Consider the following 25,036-nt stretch of genomic DNA (forward strand, 5'->3'; position numbering starts at 1 on the left):
GCTAAAAGTCACTGTCTACCCACCCGGAAATGATGAAATGGTAAAGAGAAAGTCCTGCACATCCCAGTTAGTGGCATTCTTACCGGAGGGGAACCAAGCGAGGTTAGTCCTCGACCAACCATCTCAGTACTCTCTCCTTTTGCAATATCAGAATCAACTGGGAATATCAACTTCAACAGCCGGAAACAATGAAATGGCAAAGAGAAAGACCTGCATATCCCAGCTAGTGGTTCTCTTACCGGAAGGGAACCAAGCTAGAACAGTCCTCGACGAACCATCTCAGCCCTCTCTTCTTTGGCAAGAGCAGAATCAACTGGGAATACCAACTTCAACAATAATTACGGAAAAAGGTCCCAACGACTTATGTGCAGCCGTGCAAAGAGACCAGAAATGGCCCTAACGGTCATCCCAACAAAATATCGCTGCTAATCGACCAGGATAACGGGAAAGCACAGTCTATCCACCAAATGATTGGTCTTTGTCCCAGAGTTACACATTGCTAAAACCAGAGTATACTACGAAATGTCGCCACGATGTGCTGAACCGCGGGAACGTTCTAAACCTGCTCTGGGCCATTCCCACCTTGGCAGACCTGAATACTACAGATTTACTGGCAATTGAGTTCCTCACCGCAGACAATCCAGCAAATACAGAAACAACAAGGGTATTATGGAAATCAGAGGCTATAGCGCAAAAGAGTAATAAACCATCATACCACTTTCAAAGACTGGGGCATCCAAATCAGCCCCTATCATCCTCCAGCTTATCCAGCACCGCTACTAAACATGAGCCCAAGGCCAGGATCACAAAAATGCTCACGGCCCTCTACCTCTGTATTAAGAGGGGCTCTTAGACATTCAGAGCCCAGAAGGGCTTTTAACCAAGCCATACAATACGGGCCCTTAAGGGCGGAATCGTCAAATGGAGGTAACTCTGGGTTTGCCGACCAATGTTTAAGAACAATAACCCTTGCGACAGCGACCAAATGACATAACAACCACGAAGACCAGGGCAAAGACACGCAGAAAGAATCAGCGATACATCTTTGCTCGTGGAATGTAAATAGCTTGGCATAAAAAATCCATGACTTCCTCCAATATCTCAACAACTTTGACATTATCATGCTACAGGAAACATGGCTTACTGAACCATTACACATACACGGATTCCGCTGCTTTGCTCGCCCTGCCACCAAGGGAAGCAAAATGGGCCATGCTTCAGGAAGGAAGGCGACCTACATTTCAACAACATCCATACCAACAGCGGGGGCAACTGGGCGGGAAACGGATGTAGCACTAGCAGTTAAACTCACTCTCCCTCGGGCAGAGGCATATAATGAAGTAACCCTGTTCAATGCATACATTCATCCAAAACGGACAGCAACTGATTCAGCAAAACTAATAGACCTAATAACTTCTTATGTAGGCTGCACTGAAGCCTCAAATCTCATTCTGTCAGGGGTCATGAATTTATATCTAATGGGAACATCCGAGTCAAAGGAAGTCTGTCTTCAATCGTCATATTACAATTTACCAGCGACCTACCTGACCTGACCTGGTCAGTCCGGTCGCTCCTCTTGCCGCGTGGCCACCCCGAGTGTGCCCGTTCTCCTCCCGCTGCCGCCGGTTTTCTCGTGTTGCCCTGTAAACTTGTTAGTTGTAAGCTGTCCCTGACTGTCCCTGTGCCTTCTTGTTGTCCCTGTGCCTGCTTGTTTCTCGTGTTTATTTCTCTGCCGTTTCTCGTTCTCTCGTGTGTGCCCTGTCCCTTTGCCCATCGTTGTCCCATGTCCCACCCCGCTCCCTGCCGCTGCTCCCCCGCGACCCCACCCCCGCTCCCTCCAGCATCCTCGCACCCTCCCCCCCACTCCCCACCCCACTCCCGCCTCCCAGCTGCTCCTCCATCGCCCCGCTGCCCCACTCTCCATTATGGCAGAGTCTGCGTTTACACGCAGCGGGCGCGCCCTATGCGCACCGAAGGTGCGCCAAAGGTAAGCCCGTCTGCGCCCGTCCGCGCCTGAACCGCGCCCAGGGCCAGATCCCTGTCCCCTGCAGATTCCATCCCACCTGCCATACGTACGACGCCACCACCCTCAGCGCACTCAACACCGGAAGCCTCCCCGGATGCCACCAAGCCACCCCAGGATGCACCCACGGACCCTTCACCTGCCAATCCTGCGAGTTCACCTGCATCCGGACCCGCAACCCACCCACACCCGCCAAACCAAGCACCCACAGCAACCACCTGAAGTGCATCCTGCTCAACACCCGCTCCGTCCACAGACACACCGTGGAACTATGGAACCTGCTCGACACCACATCCCCGGACGTCGCCTTCCTCACGGAGACCTGGATGAACACCTCCTCATCGCCCGACATCGCCATTGCCATCCCGGAAGGCTACAAGATCATCCGGAGGGACCGCGCCAACCAGACTGGAGGAGGCATCGCCATCGTCAACAAAAACACCATCCGCATCTTGTCCAACTCCGAAGACACCCTCACGGCCGCAGAACATCTTCACTTCCAGAAACACACCGACCCCAAGACCTCACTCAGAGGCACCCTCATCTACAGACCCCACACACAATTCAGCGAAGACATGGCAGACTTCATCAGCCCACACGCCCTCCCCTCCGCCGACTACATCCTCCTTGGGGATCTCAACTTCCACCTGGAGAACAACAACGACAACAACACTACCACCCTACTGGACAACCTCTCTAACCTTGGACTCAAGCAACTGGTGAACACCCCCACCCACTACGCCGGACACACGCTTGACCCAGTCTTCACCTCCAGCAAGCACATCTCCTACAGCCACTCAACTGGACTTCACTGGACAGACCACAGCTGGGTCCACTTCAGCTTCAGAAAGAACACTACTCACTACCTCCCGCAACAGGTTCCCCGCAGGAACTGGAACACGATCACCACCGACCAGCTCACCGCATCACTGAACCAGAACCCTCCAGCCAGATCATCGGACCCCAACCAAGCAGCCCACAACCTCACACAATGGATCACCAACTGCGCCGACGACCTCGCACCCCTGAAAACCCATTCCAGCAGGCCCGGAAGCAAGAAAGCCCCGTGGTTCAACGACGACCTCAAGAACTCCAAGAAGAACTGCCGCACCCTCGAGAAAACCTGGCGAAAGAACCCGACCACAGACAACATGACCGCCCTCAAGAACGCCACCCGCAAACACCACCAGCTGATCCACACCACCAAGAAGGAGGCATTCAAGGAACGCTTAGACAACAACCCACACAACAGCAAGGAGCTCTTCAGCATCGTCAAAGAGCTCTCCAACCCCAGTGCCGGAAACAACAACATCACTCCCTCACAAGACCTCTGCCACTCACTGGCCACATTCTTTCACAACAAGATCGCAGACATACACAACAGCTTCGGCAAACAGACCATGCACCCAACCACAGAACCAATGCTCCCCACCACCACCCTCCGCGACTGGACCCCAGTCAACACCGAAGACACCATCCGGACGATGAACTCCATCCACTCCGGATCACCAACCGACCCATGCCCTCACCACGTCTTCAACAAGGCAGACTCCGTCATCGCACTCCAACTCCGGGACATCATCAACTGCTCCTTCAACACCGCCACCTTCCCGGAGAGCTGGAAGCACGCCGAACTCAGCGCCCTCCTGAATAGACCATCGGCAGACCCCACCGACCTCAAAAACTACCCCCCATCTCGCTGCTCCTGTTTCCCGCCAAAGTCATCGAGCATCGAGAAGACCGTCAACAGACACCTGGCCGCCTTCCTCGAGACGAACGGATCCCTCGACCACTCACAGTCCGGCTTCCGAGCCAATCACAGCACCAAGACCGCCCTCATCGCAGCCACTGACGACATCCAAACCCTGCTCGACAACAGGGAAACAGCGGCCGTCATCCTCCTGGACCTCTCCGCAGCGTTCGATACTGTCTGCCACCGCACCCTAGTTCAACGCCTCAGCAACGTCGGAATCCAAGAGAAGGCACTGGAGTGGATCATCTTGTTCCTCACCGGAAGAACCCAGAGAGTCTGCCTCCCCCGTTCAGATCTGAGGCCACCGAAGTCATCTGCGGCATTCCCCAAGGTTCATCACTCAGCCCTACCCTCTTCAACGTGTACATGAGCCCCCTCGCAGCCATGCACGCCGACACAGCATCAACATCATCTCCTACGCCGACGACACCCAGCGGATCCTCTCCCTCACCAACGACCCCGCCACCGCCTGAACTAACCTACACGAAGGGATGAAAAGAGTAGCCGAGTGGATGAAGAACAGCCGCCTGAAACTGAACTCAGACAAGACGGAAGTCCTCATCCCTGGATCAACACGATCTGCCTGGGACGACTCCTGGTGGCCCCCAACCCTAAGCTGCGCACCCAAACCAACGGACCATGCACACACCGGGGCTTCATCCTGGACTCCTCCCTGTCGATGTCCAGACAGGTCAACGCCGTCTCATCTTCATGCTTCAACATCCTACGCATGTTCCGAAAGATCTTCAGATGGATCCCCACCGAAACCAGGAAGACGGTCACCCAGGCTCTTGTCACCAGCCGACTCGACTACGGAAACACCCTCTACACCGGAACCACAGCCAAACTGCAGAAAAGACTCCAACGCATCCAGAACGCCTCCGCACGACTCATCCAGGACATTCCCCGCCACAGCCACATCTCCAGACACCTGAGAGACCTGCATTGGCTCCCCATCAGCAAAAGAATCACCTTCCGCCTCCTCACCCACGCACACAAAGCCCTCCACGACCTGGGCCCCAGGTACCTCAACAACCGCATGACCTTCTACACTCCCACCCGCCAACTACGATCGACCAACCACGCCCTCGCCACCGTCCCACGCATCTGAAGATCCACCATGGGAGGAATATCCTTCTCCTACCTGGCAGCCAAGACCTGGAATTCCCTCCCCATCCACCTCCGCCTCACCCAAGACTACCTCTCCTTCAGGAAGCAACTGAATACCTGGCGGTTCAAGCAGTAGTGGACCCCCCCAGTGCCTTGAGACCCTCCGGGTGAGTAGCGTGCTATACAAATTTCTTGATTGATTGATTGATTGACCATTGCAAGGATCCTTTATGCATGGGAGGCTTAACAGGGCAAACAAACTCTTGCTGGAAGATCTAGAACACCTACACCTGAGGGTCCTTAATGGAAGAACATTCAATGACACTTCCCCAGTGGCAAGCTACTACACTGATCTAACAAGTTTGCTTTTAGATTACACGTTTGTCAGCCTTCTGCTGTTTTAATATGTAATAGGCTTCAAAATGGGCGACATAGGGGATAGCGACCATCCCCCACAAGAGACCACTTTTGCGGTAACGGTTGCGTATAGCATTCACCCTGCTCTACAACTAGGCTCAAGTTACACATCCAATTACAAGAGGATCACGTTTCCAAAAGAAACCATAAAGTCCCTGACAGATACAGCAATCAACCTTCTATCCGCTCAACCACTTGGCAAGAACCAGATACAGACCTGGGAACTCTTTACAATTAACCTCAGCATTTTAAAGGCAACAGACATAAAAACAAGGAGCTCTCTGGTACAGACACAACAGAATAAGTTAACCAGGATTCAAAGAGCACAATTAAAGCACTTAAAAAGATCAATAAACTGCTTGATAAGATCTTTGTGCCACGATCCAGGGAACACATCGCTCATTTATAACCTGCAGCAAAAGAGAACCAAACTAAAGAGGCTGAAATGGAACATCAATAACAACAATTAACAGGACCTCTGGGCCAAACTCCTGCTTAACATCAAGCATAATGTCAATGATCGCTTCTGGAAAACTGTAAACACGATCATACACCCACACCACGGGGGTCTCACTTCCTTCATATTAGAGTAAACATGGGCAAGTTATCTAAAGTCTCACTTCAACAGCCAAAGTAACAATCAACAAATGCTGGTGCAGAACAAAGCAGCCAAGGATGCAGACGACACTATCAACTGGAGCAGGGAAAGTGGCAGCACCCTTACAGAAAGCTCCGCTACTGCTTCTAGTCCAAGGTCAACTATCACACCTAAGCCTGTCGAGGAAAGCAACACAGGGACGAATGTTCACCTGCCACTGAACAGCTTTCAATCAAAAAACAGATCGGAAAGGGAAGAAAATAGGGAGTGCCGGGCCCGAACTGAATCCCACCAGCAGTGTTTAAAGAAAAGCCGGATGATTGGACAGAAATACTCCATCCACTATTTCTGGAAGTAAGACATCTGAGTATAATTCCAGAATCATGGAAAGGTTCGACAATAATTCCAATCCACAAAAGCTATAGCAAGAACTTACCAGCTAATTATCGGTTAGTAGTCCTGATCGACAATGAAGCCAAATATTTTGCGGGAACACTGCTGGAGGAATTGACAATCTGGGCAGAAAATAACAAAAAAATCCCACTAAACCAGACATGATTACGAAAAAACAGTGGAACAATATCTAACATCATGGCGATGTCATTGATAATGGACACGGCAAAAATTAGGAAAACTCAGTTGCATGTCTGTTTCATTGACTACAGCGCCGCGTTTGATAACATGGAGAGGTCTAAACTGTGGTCAAAATTAGCCAGATGGGGCATCCCTAACAACCTTCTATCAATGATTCTGCTCCTACACACCGACACCTGGGTTCAAGTCAAATTGGGATCAGGGACAAATCTCTCAAGAAAAGTCAAAACATCCAAAGGTCTTAAACAGGGCTGCGTGCTGGCCCCCACGTTATTCAACCAATTTATGGCGGATTTAACTCTGGCACTTAATAACTGCAATTCACATGCACCCAGACTAGAGGGCTCGTCACTATCCAATTTACTTTATGCGGACGACGTAGTCCTCCTTAGCCACACGGCGGTTGGCTTGCAACATCTCCTCAACTGCCTGGAGGTCTACATAGAAGAAAACAGTCTTCCGAAAAACTTAAATAAAACCAGGACCATGACAATCAGTAGGAAATGAAAAAATAGCTTCCGATGGTACCTGGGCGACAAACTCATTAAAACAGCGGAGGCGTATAAGTATCTGGGAGTCTATATAAACAAAGAAGGATCATTCAGCCGTCAGCAAGAGGAGATTAAAAGGAAAGGGATGATCCTTGCACTGTCCATGAAAGGTTTATCAGCTAAACTACTTGGCCCTACCCTGAGCCTTCTCTTAATGGTAGCCCGGGCTAACATTATACCTTCTATTACCTACGGCACTGTAGCACTTCGAGGTAGAGTTTGTAATCTTGTGGACAAAATGCTTGTAAGAGCATATAGAATGATTTTCAGACTCCCGCCCTATACCTCACAGGCGCAAATTCGACTGGAGTTTGGTCTGATAAAGCAAACCTGGGCCAGCTACGGAGCATTTATCAACTGCTGGCACAAGATCAGGTCATCAAACCCCAACACAATAAATCACCTCTGGTGGCAAGATATTCAACAGAGAAAGAATTTGCCCGCAAGTCTATACCTTCAGGAGGCACTGACAAATAGAGGCCTTTCGCCCCTATGGGACATACACTGCGACCACGCAGCGTTCAAAAAAACGGTGTGGAAGACGCTGAAAACATACTCATTGCTGCAGCACAAAGCAACTTTTTCTTCAAAAGTACTGAAACTGAAATTCCTAAAGCTCTGTCTGGGAGTGTTACCAACTACGCAGCAGCTCCCTCCCTGGAAAAGGGTGCGGATCTTCACACTATGCAGCCTGTGCAAAAATGGCCAGGGTGACATTATACATACTATCTGCACTTATACAGAGCTGCTTCAAGAAAGGAGGCAGCTGCTAAAAACTCCATTTAACCAAAGAGGGATTCGGACAAGGAGACAAGCAGTTCTCGCATGTTTTGACCCCGCATCGCCACAATTGAACACTAGACTAGTCAGATTCCTTGAAGCGGTTCAGGCAAAAATGCCAAATTGACTCTTAATCTGCATGGTATTGGAACATTGTGGAAAAATATTTGGCTAAGGGGATGACTAATTTGTCACAGTTGACCGCATTTTTCTTATAGGTCACCGCCGCATGGCCAAATCCGTATTTTAAAACTGTAATGATACAGAAGCGTTTTAGATCTCAAACCTCATGTCACTTATGATGGAGCACGAAAATTTTAAATACGGTTTTATTTTGTATGTACTGCAATGGCTTTGAGTAACTATGTAAATAAAGAAATGTGAATCTGTGCCCTAGATTGCAGTGAGCAAAAGACCAGGAGGTAGTAAGGAGGCAGGTTAGTACTGTCTCTTTTCTAAATTCAAAAACAGCGATTTTCCCTACCCGTGATTGCATCATTTTTATAACTGTTCTGCTTGTGGTTGTTACAGTTTAAACATTGTAGTTTTAACCTGCCCGTAATTGCATAGTTCCTCACCTGTTTTGGGTTTAAATTTGTGATTTTTACTTGTCAGTGACTGCTTTTATATAACCTGTTTAATTGTGGGATTAGCAATCAAAAATCTGTCTTTTTTTTCCCCTCTCCTTCCCCGTGACACTCTGTTTTCCCTCCTAATTTCTCCCTTGCTGTGTGCTCAGACCTGTATGTTCAACAATCCACCCCAGCTCCCATTTTGTGTTAGAAAGTGAGTGAAACCAGACCTCCCCTGTTCCTCTCCCTAGCAACAGGGATATTCTACATCAGGGACTGAACAGAGGGTGCTCTGAGGCAGCAGTAATCTGCTATGAACTGTTTAAGCTGTGTTTTATAGGGATTGTGCACTTGTTTTTTTTTGTCTAGGAGAGCGAGTAAAGTTTTATAAAAAAAAAGTATTGTTAGAGGACAAAGTTCATTAGGTCCTAACCTGCAAAGTCCAAAGTATGGATTAGTGCCCACATGCATCAAGGTAAATTGCATTCTCAAACGGTGCGAACTGCATTTTTCGTCCATTTGCGAATGCAATCTCCTGATTTGGGATGCACCAACCTTTTTCAGAAATTCACAATTTAAGAAATCACACAATTGTGATTTCTTAAATTGCGAATGCATTTAAGCAATCTCAATTTGAGATTCCTTAAATGCAATTCATCATACATTTAGAAATTGCGAATTCGCAAATTAGAAATGCAAATTACCATGAAGTTGACCTTCATGGTAATGCCCCGCCCACTACCATTTACATATGCAAGTTAGCATCATGTGTCTAACTAATGACGTATTCACTTGTGCCTTTTTGCGTTTCTACTATTCATAGTATTATTCATTTATGTGTGTGGTGATGTTCACTTTTCTTAGCTTAGCTTGTGTGCCACCATTTTGGATGTTCATCTGTGTGTGCGAGTCACACTCGCTCATCCCCCCTCCCGTAGGAATAGGAAAAACCCTAATGCAGCAGTTTTTCGTTTTTTAGCTAACTGTGGCCGAAACTAGCAAGTTTCTTATCTGTAATGTTCTCATGCTCTGGAGACGCTGAGGCCCGGCTCCGCGGCCTTGGGCAGAGATAACCAAATGCTGCTCTTGCAGGTGCAGATGCCTTTTGTGTGAGGCCATTGTTCCCCTCTCTGGGGTTCAGTACTTTTCCAGTATGGGCGTGTTTTACTTTGCTGTACCATGATATAATGTATTACTGTGATGAGATGAGTCAGCCCTCTCGGCGCACTCTTAGGGGTGAGGTCGGACAGGGCCCTCTCATATGGGAGTTTGTGGCCTAATAAAATTACCTTGTTTATTCTTCTACACTGTCCGGCTGACTTCTTACTGAGTAACTATAGGTGAGTGTGGTAAGTCACTCGGTGGATTTGAGCCACGCTTATCAACAAAATGCTTGTAAAAGCATATAGAATGATTTTCAGCCTCCCACCCTCACCGGTGCAAATTTGACTGGAGTTTGGTCTGATAAAGCAAACCTGGGCCAGCTACGGAGCATTTCTCAACTGCTGGCACAAGATCAGGTCATCGAACCCCAACACAATAAATCACCTCCGGTGGCAAGATATTCAACAGAGAAAGAATTTGCCCACAAGTCTATACCTTCAGGAGGCACTGACAAATAGAGGCCTTTCGCCCCTATGGGACATACACTGCGACCCCGCAGCGTTCAAAAAAACGGTGTGGAAGACGCTGAAAAGATTGCACGGCCATTGCTGCAGGACAAAGCAACTTTTTCTGTCAGAGTGCACCCTTTGATGACTCTGAATTCATATAAGATCCTGGCCCCACAACAATATTTTAACATGGGATATTCAAAAGTACTGAAACTGAAATTCCTAAAGCTCTGTCTGGGAGTGTTACCAACTACGCAGCAGCTCCCTCCCTGGAAAAGGGTGCGGATCTTCACACTATGCAGCCTGTGCAAAAATGGCCAGGGTGACATTATACATACTATCTGCACTTATACAGAGCTGCTTCAAGTAAGGAGGCAGCTGCTAAAAACTCAATTTAACCAAAGAGGGATTCGGACAAGGAGACAAGCAGTTCTCGCATATTTTGACCCCGCATCGCCACAATTGAACACTAGACTAGTCAGATTCCTTGAAGCGGTTCGGGCAAAAATGCCAAACTGACTCTTAATCTGCATGGTATTGGAACATTGTGGAAAAATATTTAGCTAAGGGGATGACTAATTTGTCACAGTTGACCGCATTTTTCTTATAGGTCACCGCCGCATGGCCAAATCCGTATTTTAAAACTGTAATGATACAGAAGCGTTTTAGATCTCAAACCTCATGTCACTTATGATGGAGCACGAATATTTTAAATACGGTTTTATTTTGTATGTACTGCAATGGCTTTGAGTAACTATGTAAATAAAGAAATGTGAATCTGTGCCCTAGATTGCAGTGAGCAAAAGACCAGGAGGTAGTAAGGAGTCAGGTTAGTACTGTCTCTTTTCTAAATTCAAAAACAGCGATTTTCCCTACCCGTGATTGCATCATTTTCATAACTGTTCTGTTGAAGTTTAAACCTGCCCGTAATTGCATAGTTCCTCACCTGTTTTGGGTTTAAATTTGTGATTTTTACTTGTCAGTGACTGCTTTTATATTACCGGTTGAATTGTGGGATTAGCAATCAAAAATCTGTCATTTTTCCCCTCTCATTCCCTCCTAATTTCTCCCTTGCTGTGTGCTCAGACCTGTATGTTCAACAATCCACCCCAGCAACCATTTTGTGTTAGAAAGTGAGTGAAACCAGACCTCCCCTGTTCCTCTCCCTAGCAACAGGGATATTCTACATCAGGGACTGAACAGAGGGTGCTCTGAGGCAGCAGTAATCGGCTATGAACTGTTTAAGCTGTGTTTTATAGGGATCGTGCACTTGTTTTTTTTTTGTCTAGGAGAGAGAGTAAAGTTTTATTAAAAAAAAGTATTGTTAGAGGACAAAGTTCATTAGGTCCTAACCTGCAAAGTCCAAAGTATGGATAAGTGCCCACATGCATCAAGGTAAATTGCATTCGCAAACGGTGCGAACTGCATTTTTCGGCCGTTTGTGAATGCAATTTCCTGATTTGGGATGCACCAACCTTTTTCAGATATTCGCAATTTAAGAAATCGCACAATTGTGACTTCTTAAATTGCGAATGCATTTAAGCAATCTCAATTTGAGATTCCTTAAATGCAATTTATCATACATTTAGAAATTGCGAATTCGCAAATTAGAAATGCAAATTACCATGAAGTTGGCCTTTTTGGTAATTTGCGAAAATCTAGAAAAATGCTTTTCAATGCATTTTTCTTAGTTACATGTTACACACATACATGCCCTTGGGGCATGTGTGTGTGTAAGATGTATCCAAAAGCAAATTTCAGGGGTGCAACAGGGTGTCATTTGGACACCCCTGCACCCTTGAAATTGCATTCTCAATTTGCAAATTCACAATGATGAATTGCAAATTGAGAATGCCCTCCCATTCATTTCAATGGGCCTCTAGGCCCATAGGAATGAATGGGTAGAAATTCCTTAATTGCGATTCTCAATTAGAGAATCGCAAATAAGGAATTTTAAGAAATCGCTATTTTTTGGCGAATTTCTTAATGAATTGCATTTTGCAATTCCTTAATTGCGATTCCTCAATTTTCGCAATTAAGGAATCGCAAAATGGAACAATTATGCATGTGGGGGTTAGCCTGTCTGTCTGCTGGGAGATTCTGAATAGAGGAGCAGCTTCCCTGGACCTCAGGCCCTGCAAGGCTAATGCTGCAGATTGGCTCCCCAGTTGCCAGGCAATCCTTTAGAACCCCCCCCCCCACCCCACTACTTACCTGCAATGTATTGTTCCTGTCTCCAAATGGAATGCTGGTATGAAGCTCGCATTAGAATTTTGACGAGGAGGCATTTGTGAAGGAACAAGAAGAGATAGGAGACTCTGTTATCACAATAAAACATATTCAACTACCATATTGAATGTATATCCATCTCTGCAGTACATATATCACATGCCTGCACTGAGGTGGAGATTTGATGAAAGAGGGACAAGTTATGCCTGTTGAGTGTCTAGCAAGGGCTAAAGGTACTGAAGTCAGCTACAGAAAGAAAGAACTTGTGTCTAACTTGAGGGGCCTTCAGTAATGTTTTAAGGTACTGCAGCTTGCATTGGGACATTGGTGATTCCAGACTTGGATGTGCAAACAAAATGTGAATGCTAATTCTCCTTTAAAAATATCAAGACCCACTGATTTTGCCAATGCGGGTACTTTTGGTTTTTCTTTTCCTCACTCTTGCTCAAGAAAGTAAAGTGAATCATTGGCAATGTAGGTGGTGTGAACCAACCCTGCACTGCTTCACGTCTGAAGGATTAACTGCGAGAAAATCTCATCTCTGCCCATCCCAAAGGCAGGAGAAGACTGAAAGAGATGATTCCCCTCCTGCCACCATGGAAGGCAGGGTAGACATCAGTTCCCGCCTCACCCCTGACTCCAGACCTGCTCCAACGTTGGTAAAGGGAGGGGCTCTGAATACTGACCTTCATTGCCCTGGGTCAAATCTGTCAAGGTCAGACAGGGAAGCAGTGCACTGGTTCAGCACAAATACTTCCCTCCAGCCCCTGTGATAGATGGAAGGGTGTGGGGCATATTCACCCCTAAGCAATCCTTGGGCAAAGCCTGGGAGGGAAGAACAGTAGGCGTTCTATCCTAGGGAAAGGTGTGTAGGGGGGGGGGGGGGTTATTAAGATTTGTAAAACAATTTTTTTGTGAGATTGTAATGCTAATGGTCATTTGGAAATATTTAAAAACAATCATATCCAACAGTAGAAGAACAAGAACTTGAACACAGACTCAAATTATCAGTGAGTCATTAGTACTAAAATGCATATTTGTTTTTATAGTACCTGATTTCAAATGTTTGCATCTAGAAATTGTATTGTCTTACTGTGTATATGAAAGAGGTTTCAATGTGTAAACTAAATTTAAAGGTGTTTCTATTTGTTGGTGTGACTCTTTTCTTGCACCCTGATATTCTGTGGTCAGTTGTTTTTAACCAAACAAACAACAACAAAAATATGATGAATGGAATGCTTGGATTATTCTAATTTGCTGGCAATCACTCTCACTCCCCATGCCACTCTGGATTGAGGACCGCCTTATGCATATCAGTACCGACACCCCTCCGAACTGCCAGGCCTCCTCCAGAAAGGGCCACAAGAGATCTGTCCTGGGTTCCTTGTGCTCCAGGTCTTAGAGGACCTGGCTTTGCAGTTGGGGCTGGATTATTCCTATTGCAGGGCCAATTCTGATCTGAATATGGCTGAGTGTAATCTCAGGTAGCATTGCAGGAAAAAGGAATGATGGACTGGGATGCAGCTAGAGTGATTACCAGTTTTGGAGACGCATTCCACAAATACCTCTTGTTTTTAGTGCCAAGGGTATGCCCAGGCGTGGTCCTGTGCCCACCGTGCTTCCTTTGCCACTGAATCCAAGCTGCACCCACCTAATGGAGCCCCCAACTAGGGCAAAACCAGTCCTGCGTTGCCTGTTCGGGTTCCGGGAGGGCCTCGCTTGGCAGTTCGGGCTGGGGCAGGGTCAAAGCTGATTTGCACATGGCTGGGTATAATCTGAGGTGGCACCGTGGGCAAAAGAAGGAGGGCTGTGATGCTACCCTGAGTCATTACCAGTGGCTGTGAATAATTCCAGCTTCAACCCATCACTTTTTTTGTATGAACCAAAACAAAGCAATAAATACTTTTGACATAGTTTTTGCAAATAACATGTTAACAGAGTGTGGGGAAATCCTTCTACTGGCATATTACATTATGCGTCTGCATAATATTTCTATTACTGGCCCATGCAATAATATCTGTCTGCGGAGAAGCACTTGCACTGCAGAAACAAATATCACATGCCTTCACGGAAGAGTTACTACTGACTCATGTAATATCACATCCATGCAGAGTGACGAGAAGAGCCATTATTGGAACATTAAATATTGAATATTGTGTGTCTGCTTAGAAGCCCTACTACTGCACATTAATTAAGACATGCCTGCACAAGTGTGCCCCTACTGCTCCATTAGAAATGACATGGCTACACAGAGGTGCACTTATTGGCACAGTAAATATCACATGACTGCATAGAAGTGCAAATATTGTATACGACATATCAAATGCCTACAATGAAGCTCTGGTAATGCACAGTAAACAAGACAAGCCTGCACAGGAGTGTTCTTGTTGGACTGTTTTATTGGCACAGTAAATATGAAATGCTGCATAGAAGGACTAATACTGTATATTACATATGAAATGCCTGAAATGAAGCACTAGCACTGCACATTAAGTACAACAAGCCTGCACAAGAGTGTCCCTAGCGCCCCATTAGATATCATATGGCGACAGAGAGATGTATTTATTGGCAAGTTAAATAGCACATGCCTCCATAGAAGTGTTAATACATATTAAAGGACTGAAATGAAGCACTAGTTCTGCACATTACATAAAGCAAGCCTGCACAGAAGTGCCCCATTAGACATCAAATGTCTACAGAGAGATGCAAATTAAATATCACAAGCCTGCATAGAAGTGCTAATACTGTATGTTACATATCATATCCCTCCCTGCACAGCGCTATTACTGCACATTAATCGAGACACACCTGCACAGTGGTCCCCCTACCGCCCCATTACATACTAAATGGCTAAACAGAGGGATCCTTACTGGCACAGCAAATATGACATATCTGCAAAGAAGTGCTAGTACTGTATGTTACAAATTAAATGTCTGCAATGAAGCACCAGTACTGTATATGAAATAAGAAAAGCATGTACAGGTGTGCCCCCTGGCTACACAGAGGTGTCTTATTGGCACAGTAAATGTGACATGCATGCATAGAACTGTATGTTAAACATCAAATGCCTGCAGAGAAGCGCTAGCAGCACCATACCTGTGCTCTCTCCTCCGGGGATTGTATTCCAGATGAGCAGGATTCCCAGGAGTGGGGCTAGACTGTGCCAGGTCATGTCTAACTGCTACCCACAGAGTGTGTCTGCAGGAAGTAACTGAGGTGAGATTGCAGCAAGAGAGGGGTGACTGCAGAGGGATGTTGTGGGGGGCAGATCTGGGTCAGGTGTCCAGGTTGTCTCATACCCATCCACAGGCCTCCAAGGGAGGGCACATGATGGGAGGGGGAGGGAGCAGTGAGTGACTGGTTCCTTCTGTTGCATGCCTTCAGGTTAAACAAAAACCTGTCCATCCACCGCCATAACACAGCCATGAAAGGAATGTGTGCAACCATGTATCAAGGTCATTTTCCGAACTAACTTCCTGGCCAGTGTGCATTGTGTCCTGAGGAGACACACTGGAGATTCTGGCTGGTTCACACACACACATGGGTGAGTGACAGAGCATAACCAGGCAAAGGGAGAAGGCCTTGCTTGCATGAAGTTTGCTGTAATTGTCTGGATGTAAATACAGGAAGAAGTGCCTGGCCGCATCTGGTGAGGCCAGGATGATGAGCCTTGTGACCTTGGGAGCTAATAATAATAATAATAAAAACATTTATTAAGCGCCTGAATACACTGGAACAGTGCGTCTCCGCGCTAAGATGCGGTCCAACACAGAGAGCCAACAGCAGACCATAAAGAGGAAGGGGACTCAGAGGAGAAGAAGCTATTCGTCCGGGAATAGATGAGTCTTCAGCTTTTGCCGGAACCTAGATTCCGACGGCTCCATACGCAATTCGATAGGAAGATCGTTCCATAGTTTGCTGGCCAGGAATCTAAAAGATCGGCCACCCATCCGTGTTTTATATATGCGAGGTATCGTGAACTGCATGCTGCCCATAGATCTCAGAAGTCGCCTCGGGCGATGGATGGTTAGCAGCTTGTGAAGATAGACCGGACCCCTGCCATGTGCAATACGGTGACTGAAGCACAAGGTCTTAAACCTGATGCGTTCCCTCATGGGGAGCCAGTGCAAGCGCCGGAGCGCCCGTTTACCTGAAGACCTTCTCGGTAGCTTCAGCACAAGCCTGGCCGCAGCATTTTGAACGCATTGTAGCTAGGTCAATCTCCTTTTACTAAGGCCACAAAGCAGGACGTTCCCATAGTCAAGATCGGACGTAACCAATGTGTGGACCAAGGTTTTCCTGTCTTTCATAGGTAAGAGATCCAATATCTTCAGTAGGATTTTCAAGATGCCATAGCATCTCCCCGCTGTCTTACCTATGTGTTGGGAATATGTAAGCTTGGAATCCAGGAGAACACCCAAGTTCTTCACGGTGTCTGAGGGAATCGGTGTAGGACCCAGCTCAATAGGCCACCAAGCTGATGACCAGATTGACGGTGAGGGGCCAATCACAAGCAGTTCCGTCTTGTTGCCGTTAATGCATAGGCAGTTATGCTTCATCCAATTTGCCAATGCCGCAAGGCACACCGTAAACTTACTGGCCGTCTCAACTGGGTTGTGAGATAGAGTAACCACCAGTTGTTATCATCTGCATATGATACGATATCCACCCCATACGATTCCACCAGCCTGGCCAGAGGTTCCATGTAGAGATTAAACAATACCGGACTTAAAATGGAACCCTGCGGGACCCCTTGGTGGAGAGTTAGGGGAGTGGATTTGAAGGGGGGACAATGTATTTGGAATTGTCGGTCCGCCAGGAAGGAAGCCATCCATTCATATGCCGGGCCGGCCACTCCAATTTCTCTAAGACAGACTAGCAGTCTCCGGTGCGACACGGTATCAAATGCCGCACTTAAGTCCAGCAATATCAAGGTGGCCATCTGACCTTCATCCACTTTCTGACGGAGCAGTTCAGTGGAAAACAGGAGAGCAGTCTCAGTCGAATACCTCGCTTTAAAGCCAGACTGGGAAGGGTGTAGAAGCTGGTTATCTTCCACATATTTAACCAACTGATTGGTCACCAGTTTTTCCACCACTTTGGCACAGAAAGGCAGAAGAGAAATGGGGCTAAGATTATCCAAATTATAAATGCTCAAAGCGGACTTCTTTTTAATTGGTACAACCTGAGCAAGTTTCCATTCCGCTGGCACTAGACCTTCTTGAAAAGAAAGAGAAGCCAGATTACCTATATAACTTGTTAGGAGATGTACATGATTCTTACGATCCTCGGTGGTGCCACATCCAGAGGGGAGCCTGACTGAATGGTCAAGATTAACTTAGTCAGTTCCTCCTGCGGGGGGACCATAAACTCGCTAAGACCTGAGTTAGTATCCGGTCCAATGGCAATATCCCTAGCCGATGTTTTATCAGGTGATCCCCGCAAAAATGACACATAGATCCTCTCCACCTTATGTACAAAATGATCAGCGATGGATTCGCATATTTCAATGGAGATATGGTCTTTGGTCTCAGTCCTAGTGAGAACCGTAAGCTCCTTGTAGATAGAGAAAAGCTCCTTTGAGGAGTTATCAGCGGATTCTATCCTCTCTTTGAAGAATAATCCTTTCGCCCTATTGATACTCCTATGGTGCTCCTTCAGACTACTCTTGTATAGCTCTTTCAAGCTGGCATCATAGTCTTTGCGCCACAAACGCTCCAGTCTTTTACATCTGGCTTTTTCGGCACACAGAGCCTCATTATACCAGAGGGAGGACTTCGTCCTGCGAGCTGGAGCTTTATGGGTCCAAGAGGTCACCTCATCTAATGCTTTAGATACCCAATCCTCAAACTCCTTCCATGCTTCCTCAAAGGTTTTACTGAGAGGTGGTTTCCCTAGCCTAAGCATGGATTCAAATGTTTCCTGACTAAAATTGTTCCATATCCTGTGCTTGCTTACAATAGGTCGCCTAGGTGCACACCCTTTCGATCGGCCAGTTATAATAAATGGAATATGGTAATGGTCCGACCATGGAACTCCGATAGGGGGAAGCACTGTGACGCTATCCCAATTAGAAAATATGGGGTCCAACAGGTGACCCGCCTGATGCGTGGGCGTCTCATCCAAGAGAGTGAGCATAAGGGAGCTGATAGAGATTTCCTTTAAACTTCAAGATAAACAAAGTTGTGAACACACATTAAAGGCAGGATCCTGTGGGTGTACAGATTCACAACAGGGTGTAGGTAGAATGCCAGCCCACCATTTTCAAAGGGATAATAGCTTGTCCCAGCAAATCTGTAATTCATTAAACATGTCTTCCTTCATCCCTTTCACTTCTTTCTTACCATGAGGGATTCTTGGTACCTCTGGAAGAGACATGGGAAGGAGGGGAACATGTAGGCAGAAACTGAGAGAGAAAACAGACTTATAACCCACAGAATGGGCTGAGCTGGCTTTCTAGGACTGGCACAACATCCAGTGTTTGGGGCCTCAGGCAGCCGTCTTGTCTTACGGCATTTTGCTTCTTTTACACTTAAGACCTCATTGGCAGAGGGAGAGCACTGACGGGAGAGGGCGGGTCAGCTCTGGGATAGTGTACAGCAGCACTTAACCTGCAGCACTGGGGACCATCTGTTAGGGCACCTGCTCCAGTAGAGCTGCATGCCTCATCAGTCACAGCACTAGAGGGGGAGCTGCATGTCTCAGCATCCGCTGAAGGTTCCCTGCTCAGGCCCTGCTGCAGTGCAGCACAGAGGACCATCTGACAGACGCCAGCACTAGAGTAACTGCATGTCTCAGCATCCTCTGAAGGTTCCCTGCTCAGGCCCTGCTGCAGTGCAGCACCAGGGACCATCTGCCACAGCACCAGCACCAGAGGAGGAGCTGCATGTCTCAGCATCCTCTGAAGGTTCCCTGCTCAGGCCCTGCTGCAGTGCAGCACCAGGGACCATCTGTCACAGCACCAGCACTAGAGCAGGAGCTGCATGTCTCAGCATCTTCTGAAGGTTCCCTGCTCAGACCCTGCTGCAGTGCAGCACTGGGGACCATCTGCAGAGCACCAGCACCAGAGGAGCTGCATGTCTCAGCATCCTCTGAAGGTTCCCTGCTCAGGCTCTGCTGCAGGGCAGTACTGGGGACCATCCACAGAGCACCAGCACTAGAGGGGGAGCTGCATGTCTCAGCATCCTCTGAAGGTTCCCTGCTCAGGCTCTGCTGCAGGGCAGTACTGGGGACCATCCACAGAGCACCAGCACTAGAGGGGGAGCTGCATGTCTCAGCATCCTCTGAGGGTTCCTGCTCAGGCCCTGCTGCAGTGCAGCACTGGGGACCATCTGCAGAGCACCAGCACTAGAGGAGGAGCTGCATGTCTCAGCATCTTCTGAAGGTTCCCTGCTCAGACCCTGCTGCAGTGCAGCACTGGGGACCATCTGCAGGGCACCAGCACTAGAGGAGCTGCAGGCCTCAGCGCCCTCTGAAGGTTCCCTGCTCAGGCCCTGCTGCAGTGCAGCACTGGGGACCATCTGCCACAGCACCAGCACTAGAGGAGCTGCATGCCTCAGCATCCTCTGAGGGTTCCCTGCTCAGACCCTGCTGCTGAGCAGCACTGGGGATCATCTTCAGAGCACCAGCACTAGAGGAGCTGCATGTCTCAGCATCCTCTGAGGGTTCCTGCTCAGGCCCTGCTGCAGTGCAGCACTGGGGACCATCTGCAGAGCACCAGCACCAGAGGAGCTGCATGTCTCAGCATCCTCTGAAGGTTCCCTGCTCAGGCTCTGCTGCAGGGCAGTACTGGGGACCATCCACAGAGCACCAGCACTAGAGGGGGAACTGCATGCCTCAGCATCCGCTGAAGGTTCCCTGCTCAGGCCCTGCTGCAGTGCAGCACAGAGGACCATCTGACAGACGCCAGCACTAGAGTAACTGCATGTCTCAGCATCCTCTGAAGGTTCCCTGCTCAGGCCCTGCTGCAGTGCAGCACCAGGGACCATCTGCCACAGCACCAGCACCAGAGGAGGAGCTGCATGTCTCAGCATCCTCTGAAGGTTCCCTGCTCAGGCCCTGCTGCAGTGCAGCACCAGGGACCATCTGTCACAGCACCAGCACTAGAGCAGGAGCTGCATGTCTCAGCATCTTCTGAAGGTTCCCTGCTCAGACCCTGCTGCAGTGCAGCACCGGGGACCATCTGCAGAGCACCAGCACCAGAGGAGCTGCATGTCTCAGCATCCTCTGAAGGTTCCCTGCTCAGGCTCTGCTGCAGGGCAGTACTGGGGACCATCCACAGAGCACCAGCACTAGAGGGGGAGCTGCATGTCTCAGCATCCTCTGAAGGTTCCCTGCTCAGGCTCTGCTGCAGGGCAGTACTGGGGACCATCCACAGAGCACCAGCACTAGAGGGGGAGCTGCATGTCTCAGCATCCTCTGAGGGTTCCTGCTCAGGCCCTGCTGCAGTGCAGCACTGGGGACCATCTGCAGAGCACCAGCACTAGAGGAGCTGCATGTCTCAGCATCCTCTGACGGTTCCCTGCTCAGGCCCTGCTGCAGTGCAGCACTGGGGACCATCTGCCACAGCACCAGCACTAGAGGAGCTGCAGGCCTCAGCGACCTCTGAAGGTTCCCTGCTCAGGCCCTGCTGCAGTGCAGCACTGGGGACCATCTGCCACAGCACCAGCACTAGAGGAGCTGCATGCCTCAGCATCCTCTGAGGGTTCCCTGCTCAGACCCTGCTGCTGAGCAGCACTGGGGATCATCTTCAGAGCACCAGCACTAGAGGAGCTGCATGTCTCAGCATCCTCTGAAGGTTCCCTGCTCAGGCTCTGCTGCAGGGCAGTACTGGGGACCATCCACAGAGCACCAGCACTAGAGGGGGAGCTGCATGCCTCAGCATCCTCTGAAGGTTCCCTGCTCAGGCCACAAATGAGTTTAATTCAGATCAAAAAGCCATTTTTTTGTCACAAACTCAGATTTTACGAGTCGCAACGCTTTAGGTAAAAAAAAATCCTTGTAAATGTAGCCCTTTACGTAGCTTGCCATAGCTAATTCATCCAATATATTTCCTGGTAATTATGATGAAAGTGTCTCTCGAATTCATCACATGTCCAGGAATGAGGTGGTGTTTGCAGCTGCATAGGACTACATTCATCAGGGAGGCGCATCCATTGATGGAGTACTAACCTCACACCTGCCCTTATTTGACGGATATCTGCAGTAAGACTGTGTGTAGACCATCTATATTAATGTCATTACAATTCATGTGTGTGATGCATCAGGCTGCACCTGTGTTATTACAAGTCTGACTGTTACTTGGAAGAACCGGTTTGAGGTTCAGTAACTGTGGGATCTCACCCGGAAGTGTCGCTCACTTTCACTCTGCTTTCATTCTCTTTCCAGATTGTTATCACCAGCTCCACAGCACGCAAGCCTGTGAACAGCCTGAGGGCGCATCAATAACCAGATCAGGTTACTAGTATGTAACCACACATATGCAAACTATTACACAAATATTACTTTTGTCTCCAAGTGGGGTACTTACTCCTAGTCAGCGCTCCACCCATTGTTTCATGTTTCACTTCAGGTTTGGTTCCTTTACTCTGGATCAGCTCTGGAGGCCCCCGCACGTGGGATCTTCCAGTGTGGGGGCTTTAGTACTCAATTTACTTATTTATTGAAGGAGTTTTGTAAAGCACTTACATGCCACCAAAGTGTCCACTGTGAGCACTTAGAGGGATGGAAGCAGGGCACAAGTCCTAAAAAAAGAAGTTGGGTATTAACCTAGTTAGACAGTATGCAGTGACATCACAGCAGGTGACATCACAGTGCATGACATCACAGCACATGATGTCACACGTGGCATCACAGGAATTAGCATCACAGGAAGTGGCATCACAAGCCACAACCTTACAGGCAGTGGCATTACAAGAAGTGGCATCAGATCTTAAGCTCTCACTAATATGTTTAGCAAGTCTATCATGAGTACATGATTTATGCAGAAGATTCGCACTTTTGTAAGGTACGCATAAACAGTGTTGCCTTTTCTTAGCGTAAAGCTTCCTATATCCAAGGATTGAACAAACTTACTCTACTTCCATCCTACTCAACCAAGGATGATATTCCATAGGCAGCACATTTTCATATACATGTGATTGCTTTCGCTGCCTGCACTCTCCAGAGGTGAGACCCCTCTCCTATCCGAAGTATTCTTACACAGCCCTAGTAAGAGGTATCAGCTCCACATCAAATTTAGTGTTAGCTGCACAGTATCCAAGGATGAAAAGGAAGTGGTGATAAGGGTAATTCACAAGAAAAAGGCGCATGCAATTCCAGTCCCAACTAGCACTTTTAGGAAGATATTGGCCTTCCGAAGGAAATATTACTAGTTTGCACAGAAAAACTACCCACGTGGGGAGATGTAGGAACAGCAAGAAACACCATAAACTATCGCTAGAAATCAGAATCTACACTAGACTATGCTAGCTAACAAGACCTCTGCATTTTCTAACCTCTTCGATGCTGATGACGGCTCCCGGCCGTCATGCGTCATGGTGGGTGTGTGCTGAGGACGTCAGGGAGCCGTCATGACCACGCCCACGATCAGAACCTTCAGCACTGCGGCGGAATTTGCGCCGCAATGATGAGGCTAAACATGTTACACTGTTAAAATGGTGCACCGCAGTTGGCCTTCTTGTTGACAATAACACAGACCTGTGGGCTCACCTATTCACTTCAAACTCATCCTGAAGGAGCCACTCCTAGGTAAGAACACATGATCTTTCATAGATAACATCACTCTGAATTCCATAAGTCTCCCAAATCTAAGAGCATCATAACAACAAAAACCCTGTGTTATTGTGCTTTAATACAGTACAATGCAAATTTGCAACATCGCTGCAGTAGATAGGTGTGAGAAGGGTAAAAACAAAAACACCCTTAACGCGGCAGAGTTAACTAAAAAGTTGGGAACATTTAACAGAGCCTTATTCAGTGTGCGTTGGTGGCTCCTCGAGGGAGTGCTGCGGGGTCGTGGGGGCAGTAAACTCTGGCATACTGCCGACTGGAGTTAAGTAAATAAATAAATTAAACAAATTACATTGAGCGAGCTGCAATGCAGCGATACAATGCAATGCAGCGCATGCAATGTAATGCATACTTAACTCATGCCGGAGTTTACTACACCCCCCCTGCCCCTCCCCCACCCCACCCTGCCCCTCCCACGCCCCACCTCACCGCACCTCAACACTCCCTCCGGGAGCTGCCACAGTCAGCGTGCTAGAATATCTAGAGTTACAAAAAGCAGCTTGTCTTTCTTTTGAGGAAAACAGCTCTTCAACATATTAGGGTAAATAGTAATTTACCGTCCTAATTTCTATGCGGTAAAGTTCAATAAAATAACTCAGTCATAAATAAAGAGACAGAATCCGTGGTGTCTGGGTTCTAAAGGGTTTTATTCCATAAAATGGAATGGTCCGGACTGGGATATCATGTTCCTTTCACCACTGGGGTTCAGGAAGGGATAGAGCATACTTTATTGACAGAACACAACTTTTATAGTTAATGCACAGAATGAAGACCAATACAGAAGGCGTAACAGCTGAGAGAAACGAGATAAGAGCATATGTGCGTAGTAATACGTGATCAGAAGGCGTGCACTAGGGCGTACACGGAGGTGTGTGCTAGAAAACGTCACATGAAAGTGTCACAAGTGGGTGGATACATAGCAGAATCTTGCAATGTCAGCAGAATTCTATGGCTAGGATGCGCGTGCAGCTGCATGACGTGTGATTGACGTGGAGCTGGAGGGTGCAGGGGACTTGACATTTACACTAGAGGAAGGAGACAGAAGTCTGGCATGTCAGATCAACTCGTTCCTAAATCATATCTGATATCTTGTGTTTGGGAACCGTATTATCTAGAGGGAAAGGTCTTTTGGGCAGAGGCTATCCTATACTGACTATTAATGCGTACATATGTGCCTATGTGTCTACGTGAAACGTGAGGAGCCATGGGCTTACCAGGGTAACGGGGGCTATGAATTACTTGCACGGAGACAGAGAGGCCGGGCCCTTTGCTCTGCAGCTGAGGGATTGTTTATCTATCCTGTTAGACTGGAATGTGTTTTCGGGGAGCTGAGCTTGGCTATGCTGATAACGTGAAGGCAAAATACTGTTTTTTGGCAGGCGAACAGGCCGAGCTGGGCACCGCTCGCCACGCAGGGAGTAGGACAGAGTTCATGGGTACAGATCCAGGCTGCAGTGTTCAGGAGACAGAGATGACTTCGAAAAGAGGCTCGATGACAGAAATCTGGGCCTAGCTCACACAGGGCCAGAAAACGTGAAAGCGCACCATGTAAAGACGGTGGCAAGGCATACTTAGGAACTGAATTATCGATCCATTCATGGTGGATCTGAAAGAGGACATGTTAACGTTGGACGCAAATGTATTTGCGTCTTCATAGCTGGTACAGGAGGGAAGTTACATGCACCTTAAGCTCGTACATGGAGTCGGTGGGGTACACGTTAGGGAACATTTCTGACCATAAAATTTTCAATTACCTCATTCCCTCCTTGTTCCCTACGGACCCTTCATGATACATCAATCTTCATTAATCCATTTATCTGTGTAGTTAGCATCATCTGCTCATCCTTTTTCAGGCGGGATTTTGAACGTGGACTTGAATGGGGAATGCAGGATGTGGCGCACAGACCGCATATGGCAGGCCCACATTGTAAACATAGACAGCAACTGAATACTACAAGTAGAATTATTCCTAGGAGTGACAGTATTTTCCATCCCCAAGCTGTTA

This window comes from Lissotriton vulgaris, chromosome 4_1, assembly GCF_964263255.1.
Source record: "Lissotriton vulgaris chromosome 4_1, aLisVul1.2, whole genome shotgun sequence".
NCBI lineage: Eukaryota > Metazoa > Chordata > Amphibia > Caudata > Salamandridae > Lissotriton > Lissotriton vulgaris.